Source organism: Physeter macrocephalus, chromosome 21 (genome assembly GCF_002837175.3).
Source record: "Physeter macrocephalus isolate SW-GA chromosome 21, ASM283717v5, whole genome shotgun sequence".
In the NCBI taxonomy this organism is placed as follows: Eukaryota; Metazoa; Chordata; class Mammalia; order Artiodactyla; family Physeteridae; genus Physeter; species Physeter macrocephalus.
The window spans coordinates 21,927,359-21,947,038 of NC_041234.1; the positions used below are offsets into that span (position 1 = coordinate 21,927,359).

The 19,680-nt window shown below is 39.3% G+C and overlaps 1 long non-coding RNA gene across 1 annotated transcript in view; it reads right to left on the bottom strand.

The window, feature by feature from the left end:
• The window catches only part of LOC114484721 (uncharacterized), a 39,602-nt gene that overhangs the window by 8,989 nt on the left and 10,933 nt on the right, over positions 1–19,680 (bottom strand). The window contains exon 3 of the long non-coding RNA XR_003677915.2: positions 12,302–12,536. This is a non-coding gene — a long non-coding RNA (uncharacterized lncRNA). The remainder of the gene's footprint in view (positions 1–12,301; positions 12,537–19,680) is intronic.

Below are 19,680 nucleotides of genomic sequence, written 5' to 3' on the forward strand. Positions count from 1 at the left end.
CATGAAGAGACTAGGGGTAGGACGGGAATAAAACACAGACCTACTAGAGCATGGACTTGAGGATATGGGGAGGGGGAAGGGTAAGCTATGACGAAGTGAGAGAGTGGCCTGGACATATATACACTACCAAACATAGGGGGGATAGCTAGTGGGAAGCAGCCGCATGGCACAGGGAGATCAGCTAGGTGGTTTGTGACCACCTAGAGGGGTGGGAGGGAGGGAGACACAAGAGGGAAGAGATATGGGAACATATGTATAACTGATTCACTTTGTTGTAAAGCAGAAACTAACACACCATTGTAAAGCAATTATACTCCAATAAAGATGTTTTTAAAAGTTCATACTCAATAAATACCAAGATGCCTGTGTTAAAAAAAATAAATAAAATAAATACTCTACAAGGATATACTGTACAACACAGGGAATATATCCAATATTTTATAATAACTATAAATGAAGTATAACCTTTAAAACTCTGAATCACTATGTGTGTACATGAACCTTATATAATATTGTACAACAGCTATGCCTCAATAAAGAATATATATACTATATATATCCATATTATATATATATATACACACACACACACACACACGTGTGCAGAAGCTACAGTAATCAAAATAGTGTGGAACTGACATAAAAAAATAGACACACAGACGAATGGAACAGAATAGACAGCCAAGAAATAAACTCACACACTTATGGTCAACTAATATTTGACAAAGGTGCCAAGTATATACAATGGGGAAAGGATAGTCTCTTCAATAAATGGCGTTGAGCAAACTGGATATCCACATGCAAAAGAATGAAATTGGACTCTTATAGTTTACTCAAAAGTCAAATTTTAAAAATGGGTTAAAGACTTACATATAAGACCTGAAACAGTAAAACTCCTAGAAGAAAACACAGGGAAAAAAGCTTCTTGACATTGGCTTTGGCAATAATTTCTTGGATATGACACCAATAGCACAGGCAACAAAAGCAAAAATAGACAAGCGAGATTACATCAAAACAATCAACAAAATGAAAAGGCAATCTATGAAATGGGAGAAAATGTCTGCAAACCATAAATCTGATAAAGGGTTAATATCCAAAATATATAAGGAACACCTACAACTCAATAGCAGAAAAAACAAATAATGTGATTTAAAAATTGACAGAGAAACCAAATAGACATTTTTCCAATGAAGACATACTCATAGCCAACAGGTATATGAGAAGGTGCTCAATATCACTGATCACCAGAGAAATGCAAATCAAAACTACAATGAGATATCTCATAGCTGTTAGGATGGCTATTATTTTTTAAAAAGTAATTTTTGCCAGGGGTGTGGAGAAAAATGAACCATTGCACACTATTGGTAGCAATGCAGCCACTATGGATAAAAGTACAAACGTTTCTTAAAAATTTAAAAATAGAACTACCATGACCCAGCAGTCCTACTTCTAGGTATAGCAAAAAGAATTGAAATCAGGATCTCAGAGAGATATCTGCACTCCCATGTTCATTGCAGCTTTACTCACAATAGCCAATTCATGGAAACAACCTAAATGTCTACCATTGGATGACTGGATTTAAAAGGGTAGTATACACAAACAGTGTAATATTATTTAGCCTTAAAATAGAAGGAAATCCTGCCATTTGCAACAACATGGGTGAACCTGGAGGACACTGTTAAGTGACATAAGCCAGACATAGAAGGACGAAGGCTACATGCTACCGCTGACATTATGAATTTAAAATAGTCAAACTCATAGAAGGAGAATAGAATGGTGGTTGCCAGGAGCTGGGGGGGGGGGGTGCGGGGGGGGGGCAACAGGGAGGGATTAGTCAAAGGATTAAAAGTTTCAGTTATAAGAGATGAACAACTCCTGGAATAACAGCATAGAGCCTACAGTTGACAATACTGCATTGCCTACTTAAAAATTTGCTAAGGGTAGATCTTACCTTAAATGTTCTTATCACAAAAATTAAGTAAGTAAGAAGGTAAACAAGTCAGTAAGTATCAATCAATAAATAAATAAATATAGGGCAGGAGGGAAAAAATATCTTCCCACAAAGAAAACTCCAGGTCTGGATGACTTTACTGGTGAATTTTACCAAACTTTTAAGAAAGAGATAATACCAGTTCTACACAAAGTATTCCAGAAAACTGAGAAAAAAAAAAAAAGAGGTGAGGGAGGCATAATTCCCAAATCATTCTGCCAGGAGAGCATTACTCTTATACCAAACCTAAAAAAGATATTAAAGAAAACTGCAGACCAATATCCCAATGAGCATGTATAGAAAAATTCTAAACAAAATTAGCAAATTGAATACCACAATATATAAAAACAATATGTTTTAATTTGTAGGGTTTATCCCAGGAATTAGCACTTCTCTTCTACCTTGTACTGAAAGTTCTAGCCAGAGCAATCACACCAGAAAAAGAAAGAAAATGCGTCTACAACATGGCTGAATCTGATGATCGTTACGCTAAGTGAAACAAACCAGTCAGAAATGATCATATATTGTATGACTCTCTTTATATGAATATAAATAGGCATATTTATAAAGACACAAAGTAGATGAGTGGTTGCCTATGGGTGGACGGGCGGGGGCGTGGATGTTGGGAGAAATGGAGAGTGTTAAAGGATACAGGGTTTCTTTTTGAGGTGATGAAAATGTTCTACAATTGATTGTGGCAATGGTTGCACAACTCTGAATATGCTAAAATCACTGAATTGTACACTTCAAATGGGCAAATTTTATGGTAAGTGCGTTATATCGCGATAAAGCTGTTATAAAAATATATATGTCAATTATTATTTTTTAAAAGGTATATTTTGTGTCACTTAGTTCTTCTGGGTCTTCCCCTAAGTATGGTTGATTGAAAAAGTAAATAAAATCCTTGTGCAGGTTAGCAAGAATTCTTTCGCCATTGCCTGTGTCACACATTTTTTAAGTCAAGTTTCTTCAGGTTGTAACATTATTCAAAGATTGTTTGAATTACTTGAATTCTTAGGTCACTTGCTTGCCAAATAGTCATTTCTATTTGACAGAAGAGTCATTTCTGTATATGTTAATATTTTAAAAATCTGTTTCCATAAGCAATTGTGTGCTTTACCTGGCTATGAGATTGCAAGCTCAAGTCACTGAAGGGAGTATCCTCGTTTTTAAAGTTTTCATTGAAGGGTAAGAGGCGAACAGAAAGTGCTCGTATCACAAACGTGTTTTTGATGATTTTTCACGAAGTAAACACACTCATTTCACTAGCACCAAGATCAAGATATAGAACATTCCCAGCTTCTCGGAAACTCACTCATGTTCAGAAGAGAATGCTTTTTATTAACTGTGGTAGAAAACCACATAAACACGAAAATTATCATCTTAACTATTAAGCGCACATTTCAGTAGTACTAAGTATATTCACATTGTAGTGCAACCAATCTGCAGAAATTTTTATCTTGCCAATTTGAAACGCTATACCCGTTAAACAACATCTCTGCATTTTTTTCTTCCCCCACCATTCTACTTTGTTTCTATAAATTTGATTATTTTAGATACTTTGTAAGTGGAATCATACAGTATTTGTCTTTTTGTGACTGGCTTACTACACTTAGCATCATGTCCTCAAGGTTCATCCATGTTGTAGCATGTGACGGGATTTCCTTCCTTTTTAAGGATGAATAGTACTCTACTGTATGGATAGACCACATTTTGTTTATCCATTCTTCCAGTGATGGACATTGGGTTGTGTCCACCTCCTGGCTATCGTGAATAGTGCTGCAATGAACATGGGAGTGCAGATAGGAGAATGCCTTTTAGTACTAAAAGTATCTAACGTTGATTGATGACAGTCATGTCAGGAACGTTCTAAAGGTTTTATCCCATTTAATCTTCAAAGTGATAATATGAATTAGGAAGCATTCTCATTATCCCCATTTTACAGATTAATAAACTGAGCAACAAGGAGGTTAAGCAACTTTCCCAAGGTCACACCAGTGGAGTTGGGACTCTCAATGAATCAGTCTGGCACCAGTACCACACACTTAACCACCATGTTATATTGCCTCTTCTTTATTGTCTGTAATGATGCTATAAAGTATCTCCTATGGAGTTTTGCTCATATGTGTGCTCATAAAATGTTCAGGTCTCCCAACTACATGCCCCTTTAATTAAAAAGATGAGCATTCCCTCTTGGAGCCCCAAATTTCTTTCAATTTGATTCATTTACAAACTGCAATATCATAAAGCATATTTATTAAGCACTCGACCTTCTAAAGCTTCTTTTCTTGTTCTGGGCAAGCATTTCAGATATGGTGTATGTTGAAAAGAAATAATCAAAATTAGCTTCATGTACTCAATTCTATTAAAAGTTATTAGCAATTAATACAGAATTAAGGGGGAGGGGAGTAATTAGCTCTCTTGCCCTGAAAATTAATAGGTCCTTTTCATTATACTCCTAAGGGGTATTTTACCCAATAACATTCCATTTGAGACTAATGTAAAATGAAAACTACGTTGTTTGAGAATGCTGGCTACAAAACGATTACAAACCACAAATCTCACAAAGATTAACGGGGAAGGAAGATCAAGCGGAACAACAAACTATTAATAATTCTAGACAGGATGAAGGTAATCAAATCAATGTGTCAATCATTCTACCAGAATCAAGACAGTATTTTTTGAGGGCATGGCCAGGCTTATGTAAAGTAAGAGTTGATATTGTTTTTTATAGGTTAAACTAGGCTTTCAGGAGTGGGTGATTTCTGGATAGTTACAAAAGAAATGAAATATGCTCCATAAATCCTAATTTCAAAAATGTAAGAGCCTATACACAAAGATACTCTCTTCTTCATTTCTAGGCAAAATTGTCTTCCTGCACAAGGGGCCCAAAACTGCTCAAGGTTAAGAGTGTCAACAACTCCAAATGAACCACTAGGGGACAGAAGCAGACAGAAGCTGACCAACAGGTTCCTCTCAGACCCCATTCACACTTGGAGTGACTTGAAAGACTGCTGATAATTGCCTCCTATATATAAGTCGAATTTGAAAATTCATCATATTTTCTTACTAAGAACCAGAAACCAAGATAAAATTGCCTAATTCTCTCTTTTCTGTTCTGATGCCTGAGTTACCATTTGGTAAGAAATACTGACCCAGGAGCCATGAGAGCAGCCACATGAATACAAGGCACTACTGTTTTGTTTTCTGTTCCTCTCCAACTCCAGTTTTACAGTCCTTTTTATCCTGACAGCCACTTGGCTTATTCTGGCTTATGCGTGTGGTTACCCCTCAATACTTGGCAACTTGTGCTCTCATCCCAGAAGCAACATCCAGACAAATCTGATTATATAAGCAGCCCATTACCACACACGTTTAACCTATACCATCGTCATTTCATAACAGGCATAGAGTTCATGCCTCCCACTCCCACCCTGTCACAATGTGTTGAAATTTAGCCAGGAAAAGTTGCAAAGGAACAAATAAACAAGTACCCAATATATGTGGTAAAACATGGCACTGATGCCAATTCTGAAAACTTTACCCCACATAAACCCACAGAAATGTTTTACAAGGCAGTAGAAGCTGGATTACAAAGCGCCCTAAACAACTGCATCCATATATCACTGTAACTGTCTATACGCTGAGGAGAAGTAAACACTGTTGCTTTTCCATTTGGCAAACTGGGCCCTTAATGTGTTAGACTAAAGATGCATAAAATATGAACCCTGTCCTCATAGAGCTCACAGTCGAGTTGGAAGACAGATACAGAAAAGGAAAGATAGCATAAATAGAATTTTGCACTCTACGTGAAATCCCAGTGATTTGGATGGGGTATTGCTTAGCTAGGAGTGGGGGACTGAAATGCGAGGGATCCGATATAAATAAACGCTTCGCCTCCTGGGGAAGGACACCCGGAGTGCAGTGCTAAAGGATGAATAGAGCTGGCCAGGTCAAGAGGAAGTGGAAGAGTGTGGGAGCCAAGGCAGGCGTTTGGAGCAAGAGACGAGGTAAGAATAGGATGGGTGTGGTGGTCTGTGGGAGGGCAGGTACCATCATCAGTTCTGTGTTCACTGGGAGTTGGGGACAGAGCAGGAAGAGTACCCAGGAACAGAGCTCTCTGGGCCTTTATACAACAGGTTGAGAACTGGGGGTTTCACCGTGTAGGCAACAAAGCCCTGGGGAACTGTTTTGAACAGGGGAAACTGATCGTTCTGGAAGAAACTGAGAAGCACGAGGTTAAGGTCAGAGAGACTAGTTAATAGGAGGCTACAATTATCCAGAGATGATGCCAACCTTAGGTAAGGCACAGAGAGTTGGGGTGGAAAGGGGTTACATTGGGGGGTTCAAATGGATAGGTTTTGGTATTTGAGGAGGAATCAAGGATACTCTTGGATTTCTAGCCTGGATGACTAGGAGGATGGTGGGCCCACCAGCAGAAATGGGAAACACAGGGACAGGGCTGGGGGACAGCAAGGGGTCTACTTTTAGATAGGCTGAGTTTGAGGTGCCTCAGGGCTGTCCATGTACAGATGTCTGACAGACACATGACTATCAGCCAGGTGAGTCCGCGTTGAGCTGCAGAGGTTGGTTAGGCCTCTTGTCACTGGTGGCAGAAAAGATGGGGTGGATGAGATTTTGCCGAAGTATGCGTACAGCAGAAGGGCAAAGCCTGAATGGTCAGCAAACCTCAAGGTTGAAGGGCTAGGCGGAGGACGCAGGTCATCAGGCTGGGGTAGAGAGGGAACGGTCGGAAGCAAGCATCTTGCAGAAGAAAGTGCTGACAAGGGCCTCAGATTACAGGTTAGGAGCACCCAAGGTCCTACCCATAATATTCAGTTAGTAATTATCTGAATGCTCAGCAGTGTGAACAGGTCCCACACAGGAGGGGGCCACTAAGAAATCTACCACAGGACTCTTGACCTCAAGAGCCTTATAATCTAGTTGGGAAAACAAAACTCACTTCATAAAAGAGGTTAAATGAAAGCCTAAGGAAGAGCCAAACAGCTGGGGAGGGGCAAGGTCTAGAGGACCCTGTGGGAGTGAGGGAACCAAGACTTCCACGGGAAGCAGGACTTGGCTGACCTTGGGGGCCAGATGGGCCATAGGTGGAGATTCTCCTAAGAAAGAGAACTTGACAACAGAGGCCAAGAAGAGCACAATGTAATGTCTACGGTGGATGGAGCAGCCACTTCACATCAGAGACAGGTGCTCCTGGAAACGTAGCTCAAAGCTAGGACTGAAAGGGCCTGAATGCCCACCTGGGCAGTGCAGATTGTGTTTAAGGGGAAATGGAAAGTCCAGGGCAGGAAAAGGATTGCCTTCATTAACAACAGCTGCGAAGTATGTATTCTCCACAGAGGGAGTAAGAAGAAATCTTTCTGACCTTCAGAGACAAATGAAAGCAGTGTTTTTAAGAAATTAATACAATGCTGGTGTCTCTCTTATTTTCTACTTTTGAAATAGTCTGACAAATCAAATTTTTATTTTCAGAAGGTATAATTCCTGTGCTATTTTTAGTTGTCAAGTTTCCTGGTTACTGTTATTTTCTGCCTCTCAAACTTGAGGAAAAATAAAATAAAATTGTACTTCAGTGAGCTTTAGCCTGTGAGATTCTATAAACTTCATACTTTTATAGTAGTTTCTCCTCCTTTAGAGAGCCTCAGAGAAATCTATGCCCAGAATCTTCAGAAATCACTAAATATGGGTACTTTAGTCAAGTGAATGATAAACTGTGATATCAATGTGGTGCTGTATAGCAAAAGAACTTTCTAAAATATGATTGTATTTCACCCTTATTTAAAATCCTTAAGTTTTACAATTCAATAAAAGAAAGGCTAACAAGTTAATGGAAAAGTGGGTGAGGGGCATGAAAAGGCAGTTCAAAAAAAAAATTGCAAATAGCCATAAGTACATGAAAAATGCTTCTCATTCACTCATACTTCACTAACATTTAAAGACATGCATATAAAAACAGACAAATCACCGCTTTCACATCTGAAAGTATTTGTTATCATCCTCCATAGGTGAGGGTGTAGGGACTCTTGTCCGATGTTAATGGCAGAGTGTCAAATCGGTGCATCTTCTGGGAAGGACAAAGGCTTTCACATTGTATATCTGTACACTCCTTGACCCAGCAATTCTACTCCCAAATGTCTTCCACTGATATTCTTGCTCAAGGGTTTCAAGATGTGTGTAAAAGAATCTCCACTGCAGCATTTCTGTTGAGTTTTTTTCCTTTTCTTTTTAAAAAATAAAATCTCGGTCATCTAGTAAGAGGGGGGTGGTTAGAGTGACTGTGGTATCTGCAGACGCTGTTGTGGCCTTGGCCGTCATCTACACCCTTTCAGACGCACTACATCCTCCCTCATAGACTCCCATTTGTTCCTGAAAGCCTGGCCACTAAGTGAAGAGCTGTTTCATGAAAGAACACCTACATGAATCTTACTGGGTAAATTGTGTTGGGCTCTAATCCAACTTCAAATACCCCAAAACGTTTTGCAGATAGAATGAGAAATGACTTGAACTATGCAAACACGTTTGTGTAAGTAATACGCATCAGTTTGCGAGTGTGCACATAATCGTTTCATTGTTCTTACCCACAGTGGATGGTGGGTGGTGGAGTGGGAGCTGTTCTTTTTAAGAATTCTGCTTTCTGTGCCATCTTCTTCACTTTTCTGTGGCTCACAGTTACCTTGCCCTGAGACTGTTCTTAAAAATAAAGTCATAGCACAGAAAAACATTGTGGAGGAGAGGTGAAGGCTACAACGCAGGGTGTTTGGATCCCGTGGAAGTAGCACACCTGAACTCCAGGCTGAAGATGTGCGGGAGGTGCCACTGCTTCACCCCTCTTGCTGGGTCTCCATATACAAAACCAGATGCTTTGGGCTTCCAACACGGTGCAGTTTAAATTAGTTCTATTCGATAATCTCTGACTAGAAACCATTGTTATTTGAGCAAATTGGGGAGTGTGTCTTTGTCTGAAACCATAATGTCAAAATTCTCATTATAGTGCATTTATTTAGGATGCTTTGTGGAGGAAAAGTCATTATACCAATTGGAAGAAGGTATTGTCCCCCAAAATGGTGCGACTTTAACAGCACTTATAGAAAAGATTAGTAATTAAGTGAAGAAGAAAAAGCAAGTTGCAGGACAACATAGTACAATCTCCTTTTAAAAAGGACTTATATCCATAATACATGTTTCTGGAGAGAAAACTCTGAAAATATGTACACGGAACTGTAGCAGTGGTCTTTTTGAAGGAGAGGAGTAGGGACAAGAAAGACTTAGGTGCACTCTTTTTAGTATGTGAAAGTACCTTTTTTTTTTTTTTTTTTTTTTTTTTTTTTTACAGTAAAAAACGAGCAAAATAAAGAATCATTCAGTGATTTCCCCCAGACTGGAGAAAGGAGTTAGAGTTAGGGTTCAGGCACTGAACGCAGAGGACCCTGCAGGGTCTATCTGGCCACACAGGTCTCACGCGTGCCCCTGTGTACCCTCATCAGAGCCCCACCAAACCACTTGCCGCTCCCAGAATGCACTATGCAGCCCTGAATTTCTGTGCTATTTGTTTCCTCTCTCTCAGGAATGCCCTTTCCAAACTCATCTGTCAGAAAACTCCCTCTTTTCCTTCAAGATCTAGTTCAAATGCACCTTCCTATTGGATGTCTTTCTTGACCGCCCCAAACCCCAATCCCTCCCCAGGCAGGTATGCGCTCAGAAGTGCTTTCCCTGGGATGAATGCTTGTGATTCAGCTGATGTGCTATGAAGGGCTCCTCCCGGGTCTGCCAGCTGCTTGGGTCACCATTTTCCAGTTGGAGGAAGGAATGGCTTAAAGTAGGGTATGGGATGCATGTGACAACTGCCCCAACCTGGGTGCAGTGTTCACTCACATATGTCAAGGCATCTCTCCCAGCTTTCACTCAGAGCCAGACAACTGCTACCTGAACCCTTTCCCTTAAGGCTGTTAGACCTGAAGCCAGGGGCTTATGTCTTATTGGCTTAGCCCATCCTAGGGCCAGGGAAGATTGGGCTCTGACTACCATGGGTTCACCTATTTTATTTTACTTGGTGAGATAAGTTCATTCTTCAGAGCAAGCTTCCATTGGGTTATGTTGGCCAATGCAAACTTAACCTTGGATTCACAAGAAAACTCTCCATCAAAACATTCCGCCTCGTTTTTAGCAAGGAGAGAAAAATAATCTATAGAAAGAAGTTCCTAGGATGTATGCAGAACTCTGCTTCATCCTTCATGTCCTCACACCCAAGGTTAAAAGATAACAAAACTATAAGAAACACTCACTACAAAATAAGCAAGAGTAGCCAGTGGAATTCTGAAAGAGAAAGACAATACAGGGACACTGACCCTACCAGACATTAAAATATACTGGGATGTCTTAGCAATTGAGAAAGTGCTTGAATAAAGAATGAGACCAATGGAAGAGAATTAGGAAGTCCAGAAATTAAACGAGGTACATGATGTTAGCATATGATAAAGATGTCATCTCTAGTTGGTAGACTCATAAGGACTTTATACTACTGGGTTGTGAGCTGAAAAAAAACCACAAAGTTGTTTCTATACCTCAAACTGTACAAGTGTACACTGGAACAAGTTCCAAGTGAATTGGAGATTTAAATGTAAAACAAACAAGAAATCCATAAAAGCATTCCAAGAAACATGGGTAAACAAAGAATATACAGACAGTTAACACACACCAAAAAACCCCCAACATAAATGGCCCCCAAAACAGGTAAAAATATACCCAACCTCAGTCACCATTAGAGAAATGCAAATTAAAGTTACACCGAGGTATCATTTTTCACCTCTCAGATTGGCAGAAGTCTAAACGCTTGACAACACATCCTACTGGTAAAGTTGTGGGGCAGCAGGCATGCTCACACATTACATGTGGAAATGCAAATGTCATAGCCCATATCGAGGGCAAATGGACACTATCACAATTACAAACGTGTTTACCTTTTGAACCTATTGCACAGATGCACTTGCCCATGTAAGAAATGACATATGTTCATGATTATTCATTGCAGCACTGTTTGTAATTGCAAAAGATTGGACACAACCCAATTGCCCATTAATAGGGTATTGGTTAAATAAACTTTGCCACATCCATACAGTGGAATACTATGCAGTTGTTCAAATTGAATGAAAGTATTATTCTCTATGTACCAATATGGAAAAAATCTCTAGGTTATAGTGTGAAAAAAGAGGCAGAACAACATATATAGTATGCTTCCCTTTGTATAAGAAATGAAGACTATAAGAATAATTACTCATATTTGCTTGTGATTGCATAAGGAGGAACTGGGACACAATTAAGTAGGATGACTGATTGCCTAAAAGGGACAGGAGAGAAAGGAGTGGATGGAGACAGCAGAAGGGATATGCTTTAATATATGTCTTTCCATATTACTTTAACTTTTGACTACTGTGAATGCATTTCCTTTTCAAAAAATAGATATAACATTTAAAAACATACTCTGGGGCTTCCCCGGTGGCGCAGTGGTTGAGAATCCGCCTGCCAATGCAGAGGACACGGGTTCAAGCCCTGGTCCAGGAAGATCCCACATGCCACGGAGCAACTAAGCCCGTGCGCCAAAACTACTGAGCCTGCGGTCTAGAGCCCGTGAGCCACAACTACTGAGCCCACGTGCCACAACTACTGAAGCCTGCGTGCCTAGAGCCCGTGCTCCACAACGAGAAGCCACTGCAATGAGAAGCCCACGCACCGCAATGAAGAGTAGCCCCCGCTCGCCGCAACTAGAGAAAGCCCGTGCATAGCAACAAAGACCCAATGCAGCCAAAAATAAATTAATTAAAAAAAACTCTGCAGAAAACTTCTGCCAAAGTCAGAGCTAAATAACACAGGGGTGGAGTAGATTTATTCTAAAGCATAAGCTCCAAGTTAAATGTGTCTTATTGTATTATTAACTTTGCCTCCTTATTAGAATCTACTGTGATCCTTTGCTTGGTGTGATGGCTCTGTCATATGTAAAACTAGGATGTCAATATTGGCTGGATAAGTCTGGAGAATACTATAATACATTCTTAGGTCCACAGATTACAAAAAGCTATCCATAAAAAGTATAACATATATTTCCATCAATTATTCATTGAGAATCCATATGTTAGAGGATAGTTGAGTACTGTGGGTAAATAAAAATGTGATTCTTGGCTTCAAGAAAGTGACGTTTGATGGCCAAGAAGCAATTAATCATTTCCAGGTGTGAACTTACAACCAAGATTTCTTAAGATTAAGCCATTAAACATCATGATTGCTGGGGAAACATACCTTGAAATCTTGTTCAGGCTATGTGGCCTTGAGGCTGATTTTATCCTCCACTGTACCAACCCAGGTTTCTCAATGGCGTTCTGGATCGGAGGAGTATCATAATTCAAGCTTTCCTTTTCACATCTCTATTGACATCTTTTTCTTCATCGTAAGCATTGGGGCTTTGCTCCGTCCTCACTCTGTCTTTTTGCCAGCATGTCTCTCTCTCCCCATCTCTTTGACGCTGTTCAGTCACCTAGAAACATGTGCAGTGTCATTCACAGGCAATGACTGGCATCAGATTTCCCTCGTTATTCTACCATAGAGTCAGCATTGAAATCAATGGGAAACCAAGTGCAATCACATAAAATTGATTGCCATTTGGATCCTATTGATTATCCTGCCAAATCTATGACAAGAAGAACAGCTTTGCTGGATGGCAAAAAGGCAGTGACTACACATGCTTCAGCTGCCATTTGAGGTTGGCTGAAATAGCATCTGCCCATTGATCTAGATCAGAAAGTAAGAAAGAGATGCCCTTACAGAAAAGCAGACCAGAAGAGGGAAAACATTTATTCTTGTCCACTAATGATGACTTCTTAAACTTACCTTCAAGGACAGTCATTTAACAATGCTCCGTTTTTTAACCTCAAAATTTGAGGACTGAGGACCTCTGGGACCATCTTGGATCGAGTTACTATAGATAACCCTCTTACTACAAACACATAGAGGTGCTGGATAGAATAAATTAACAATAACGTGTAAATATATAGCTTAGTTCAAAATAAAGGAAAGCAAATCCTTACAAGTACAAATCTAAAAGGCAATCAAAAGCAAGGCTCATGGGTTTGGGGTGGGGATAGGGTGCAGCATCAGACCCAGCTATAGGTCCACGTGGCCAAGTATTGGGATTTAATGGTCATATAGGGACAGAAGATATGGCCTTGGGTCAATGCAAGACAATGAGTTGGAATGTATTTGTTTTGTAAAACCAGATTTCCAAAAGAGCTGTCCCCTCATTGAAGGTAGATTAGAAGAACTCTGGCTCAAGGATTTAACAAGGAGGTGGTCTCCACCCACAACTTTAGATGGACTTAAAGTTTCTGAGAACATAAAGCCACAGGTTTATGCTACAAGAAGATGTGTAGTATGAATTTTTACTACCTATATGAGAATCCCTAAGCTGAGAAATCAATATAAAAACTGGTTCCAGACCAATAAAATCTGAGCCACCTGGCTGAGAGAAATGGAAACACCCTGTAGGGATCCTTCTACAATCCAAGACACACAGGACTTCAGAAATGTGGTGGTTTTAAAAATATTGGCCAAAATATTCTTGATATTCCACTGCTATTTCACTTAATTCCAGGCAGGCTTGCGACTGCTTTGACCAGAGTACAGCTGAAGTGATGCTACATGATTTCTGAGGCTAGACTTTAAGAAGTCTTGAACCTATCACCTTGTTTGCTGAATCATTCATGCTGGAGCCCTAAACCTCCATGTAAAGAAGTATCACCACTCTGAGGCTGCCATGCTGGAGAGTTCACATGTAGCTGTTTCCACCTACACGTCAGCTGAGCTGTTGGCTGATAGCCAGAATCAACTGCCAGCCCTGTACATGAGCCATCTTGGATGTCTACCCCAGTAAAGCCTTCAGATGATTCTAGGCCCAGTTGGCATCTGACTGCAAAAACCATGAAAGAACTCAAGCAAGAACTACCCAGTCAAGCCCTTCCTGAATTTCTGACCCACAAAATCGTGAGCAACATAAAATAGTCATTTTAAACCAATACGCTTTGGAGTAATTTGTTTGTAGCAACAGACAACCAGAAAAGGGGGGGGGGGAGAAAATCTCAGGGGAAGAGATGCTCATCAACACAAATTATGAAAATGAGAAGAAAGGATCCTCAATGAGGGAGAAGTCCAAGGACAATACGCAGGAAGATACCAAGAACTGGAGACAATGTAATAATCTGAAAGAGACTATGTGAGGTATGTTAAACATGATTAAAGACAAGATCAGGCACTATCAGGGTGGTAAAGAATCGATATATGTATAACTGAATCACTTCGCTGTGCACCTCAAACTAACAACATTGTAAATCAACTATACTCCAATATAAAATAGAATTTTTTTTAATGATTAAAGAAATTTCACACATACTCTGTTAGTGATATTGTGGAGAATCAGGCACTTTCACGATTGTTGGTGGGGCACAAAATGTTCTAACTGCTATGAAGAACGATTGGGTTATATCTATCAAAATTACAAGTATAGTTACCCTTTCACCCAGCAATCCCACTCTGTGACTCTATCCCATAAATATAGTCGAGTGCTTGTAAAATGATATATTCACTACAGTATTATCTTTAAGAGTAAAAAACTGGAAACAACCCAAGTGTAGGGTACTGGTTAAACTAACCATGATATACCCACACAATGGAATGCTATGTAATGGCAAAAAGGAATGAGGTCGTGTTTTTATGTGCAAAAAGTAAAACAGGCCACTGTTAATATAGTATATGGTGCTGCCTCATGGTAAACAAGGGAGAAAAAAAATCAGAATATATATTCAAAAATCCTTATATTTGTATAAAGAAACATTGGGAGAATACATAGGAAACTATTAAATGAAGTTACTTATTGAGGGAGGAATATGTTGTTTTGAATCCTAAGCTAAATAAATAAAACGAGACTTTGAGACATTTTAGAATAGGAGTTAAAGAAAAAGACATGAGGACTTCCCTGGTGGCGCAGCGGTTAAGAATCCGCCCGCCAATGCAGGGGACACAGGTTCGATCCCTGGGTGCAGAAGATCCCACGTGCCGCAGAGCAACTAAGCCCATGCGCCACAACTACTGAAGCCCGTGTGCCTAGAGCCTGTGCTCTGCAATAAGAGAAGCCACCACAGTGAGAAGCCCACGCTCTGCAAAAGGCGTAGCCCCTACTCATCACAACTAGAGAAAGCCCACCTGCAGCAACGAAGACCCAACGCAGCCAAAAATAAAAACAAAACCATTTTTTAAAAAAGACATGACAAAAGTAGTATTTAAAGATGGAAAATGAAAAATAGTTATTAGAATTAAAATCCGATGTCTATGTTGGACACAGCTGAAAACCTGTGAAAATTACTTCTAATTCAGCAAAGGGAAATGAAGAGGTGGAAAATATAGCCAAAAATCTAAGAAATATGGAGGCAAGAATGTGCAACATATATCTAATAAGAGTTCCAGAAGGAAAGATTAGAGAGAATGGGGTAGAGAGAGTATGGCGTAGAGATCAACACAGTGAAACTGCAAAATACCAAAAAACTGTAAAGTAATCAGGGAAAAGACCAAAGAACAAAAATTAGACTGGGACTTAACAACAATAATGTCAGAAGATAATTGAATACTATCTTTAATTGTTAACCTCAATTCTATTCTCAGCTAGATTGTTTTGACTCCATCTTGAAGGAACTCAAAGACATTTTTAGAAAAACAAAGAAAGAGAGTTGACATGCATAGAAGTTTGCTGGAAAAGCTCTAAAGGATATACTTCAATAAGAAGGAAACTGAATCCAGAATGAAGAAGTGGGATGTGAGAGGCAATGTGAGTTGTCACTGCTCAACACAGTTCAAAATCTAAATAAATATTAACTATAAAAACAGTGACAATGAAAATGAGTGATGGGAGGTTAAAAACAGGAGCAACTAAATATTAGACAACAAAAACAGGGAAGATGGGAGGATGATGCTTGGAGTTTATGTTCCCAGGTCTTCTCTTGTTCAGGTGGAGGGTAAAGATAGTAACTTTTTAGGTCAAGTATGTATGTTAAGCAATTAAGGGTTCCCACTAAAAGAACAGAAATGGAATGATAAATTCCAAGTGAGAAAATGAAAGAAACAATTTAAAAAATAGAAACCGTGAGAAGGTATGGTACAAAGAAAATGCAAAAGAAGATATATTAGTAACCACAAAAATATGGAGGAATTCAACTCACCTATAGTTTCTCACCTCAGATTTTTTAATCCAGAAAAATTCCTTAAATATGATGACAGAAAGGAGGCAAAGAACAGAGAGAAATCAGACAAAGCAATATGTATGTCAAATGGGATAATCTTCAAGTCAAAAAGGCATTACTTGAGATTAACTAACTCATTACATTTACATAATAATGAAAGGAAAAATATAACAGGAATATAAAAGTCATGAATTGGAATGCATCCAACAGATCTTCCAAATATACAAAGCCAAAAAAAAACAAAAAACAATACTGCATAGAGAATTTTAAAACTATTCAATTAGCGAGGAATTTTAACACATCTCATTGAGAGAGATACAGATCAAGAATAGGAAAACTTAAGTGTATAGAAGAGCCAAACAAACAACACAATTAACAAGCTTGAGCTAATGGAATGTGCAGAACTGAATCCAACAACTTGTGAATAGATACTTTTCTCAAACACCGGCGAATGCTTACAAAAATTGACTATGTACTTTATTATAAAAATGTCTCTAAAATTTCAAATAGTATCTCACTACCAGGCAAAAATTTTCATAGAGAAATCATTACACTACCTTACATCATCTACCATTTGACTTATTTAGTGTTTGCTCACACATGCATGTGTATGCACACCAAATGCACATATATTCGGAGTACAGATAGTGAAAGTTTTCTAAAAAGAAATAAAGGGTTTTTTTCCTGTTTGCTCGAGATACCGTCTCATATGATTCACCACCCATGTGTTGCTATTTTCATTGTGTATTTGAGCTGTTCATCAGAAGGGTGGTATTGGCAACATTTGTTCTACATTATCTATGAATGAAATTTGTGAGCTCTCAGTTGGACCAAAACTGAAAGCTTTGATAGCAAGGATGAAATGGAGGACAGTAGACAAAAATATGAGGTTTTTTTTTTTTTTTTTTTTTTTTTTTTGTGGTATGCGGGCCTCCCTCTGTTGTGGCCTCCGGACGCGCAGGCTCAGCGGCCACGGCTCACGGGCCCAGCCGCTCCACGGCATGTGGGATCCTCCCAGACCGGGGCGCGAACCCGGTTCCCCTGCATCGGCAGGCGGATGCGCAACCACTGCGCCACCAGGGAAGCCCCAAAAATATGAGTTCTTAAAAATATTTTTTCTTTCTTATCAACATATTTAAACAATCTCTTTAGCTCCGTAGTCTGAGAAGAAAATAGCTGGAATAGAGAAACTCATTGCTTTATTAAACACTCCCCTGATCTTAGTCCTGTTAACCTGACAGCCTAAGAGAACCTGTATTGGCAGAATGACGACAAACAAATAATGAATTGAGTCTGACCTCTTTCTCTATAGAAGGATGAGTTGCCATATTGATATGGTAGAAAGATATTTTTGTTCCTTTTTACATGAAACTCAGTACAAAATTCTATAGTTCTGAAGCCTATGATTACTGTCTTGCATGTATGACAAGTTTAAGAATTAGGACTGTCTTTTAAAAAAGTTTCAGATGTTACAATTTCCAAACAATATTCTAATGGTACATGACTGGGGCTTGGGATGAAAGATCTTGTCTATGTGACAGGAAGCTAAAGACCTATTTTCTAAATCTGTCCCATAACTATAGAAACTTTGGGGGCACTGACACAATTTTAGAACATCAATGCAAAGCTTATAGTATCAATTGATACATAATGTTGAGACTCGTAAACCTATTATATTGGGCTGAGTTGAGAGTATATGAAGAATGCAGACCTGTAATTGTACACAAAATACACAAAAAGACATGAGGCAGATTGGGTGATGCTCATTAATTTCTCCAAGGCCACCTAGCTGGTGAATGACATCTCAGCATTTGACTTTAGGTGTCCCTTCTTCCAAGGCTTATGTTCTTCTCACCACACGATTTTGCCATATGCTCCACAAGCTGTATATTTTGAGCTAAGACTTTTATTCACTTGAAGGTACATTTTGTATCAGTACCAGAATCCTTATTTACCTTGCAAAAGAATGGGCCAATATGGTTGTATCATTTAAATCTCAGAAGCAGCTCCATTCTCCTACATTTGGAAATATATATGACCAATTTAATCAAATTTCATGTAGCAAACCAAACTTAACATAAACAAATCTTATTTTTTAGTTTGCAGCAATTGAGCTCTATAACTTCGTTTACTTATTTGTTCCCTTTTTAAACAAGCATTTATTACATATCTATTGTGTGCCCAGTATCACATTAGATGTTAGAGAAGATAAAAGTTATATCTTCAGTTGCCTTTTCTCATGGAAATGCTTATAATTCAGCTGGAGAAAAGCAATATACAAATAGACACTTAAACAAAACAACTGGGCTTCCCTGGTGGCGCAGTGGTTGAGAATCCACCTGCCAATGCAGGAGACACGGATTCGAGCCCTGGTCCGGGAAGATCCCACATGCTGTGGAGCAACTAAGCCCATGCGCCACAAGTACTGAGCCTGCGAGACACAACTACTGAGCCTGGGTGCCACAACTACTGAAGCCCACATGCCCTAGACCCCGTGCTCTGCAACAAGAGAAGCCACTGCAATGAGAAGCCTGCGCACGGCAATGAAGAGTAGCCCCCGCTCGCCGCAACTAGAGAAAGCCCATGCACAGCAACCAACACCCAACGCAGCCAAAAAAAAAAATTTTTTTTAAAAAGACTGTAGACTGGTTCTACGATCATATATAGACAAATGAAATGGTGTGTTAAGGACTTTAGAATTCAAAGAAAGGGCAATGTCACTATAAAATGGTATTGAGGAGGTAAGGCTTAACTGATAAGTAGAATCATTAAGACTTGAATAAGAGTGTGATTCAGTTCAGCTTGGAGGGCAGCTTGGCTTCAGAGGAACCAAAGTCACAGTGTGGACCCAAGCCCTCTCTGACCTCCTAAACTTACACAGGTTTCCCTCTTTTGGTCCCTGCCTGAGCATCCATCACATTTCCTGAGAACTTACCAGGCTGCCTGCCTAGTTTCTAATAAGCAGGGACTCTGTCTTCTCATCTAAGTATCTCTGGCACATGGTACATTTCACATTTATCTAGTGAATGAATGAATGGCAGGTGAATTTTGGTTGAAGAAGGACTTCATTGTGATATCATATATTATGATTTTAAATACTTTTGACAGGTACCTATTCCACAATCCTATTCTGCCAAAACACTGTTGCATATACTGAGTGAAAATTATATATTACTGCTTCATTTTATTTGTGATATGATTTTTTAAAAACAATGGTGTGTCCTCCTGGGCATATATCTGGAGAAAACCATAATTCAAAAAGATATATGCACCCCAATGTTCATTGCAGCACTATTTACAATAGCCAAGACATGGAAGCAACCTAAATGTCCATCAACAGATGAATGGATAAAGATGTGGTGTATATATATATATATATATATAGGCACACACATA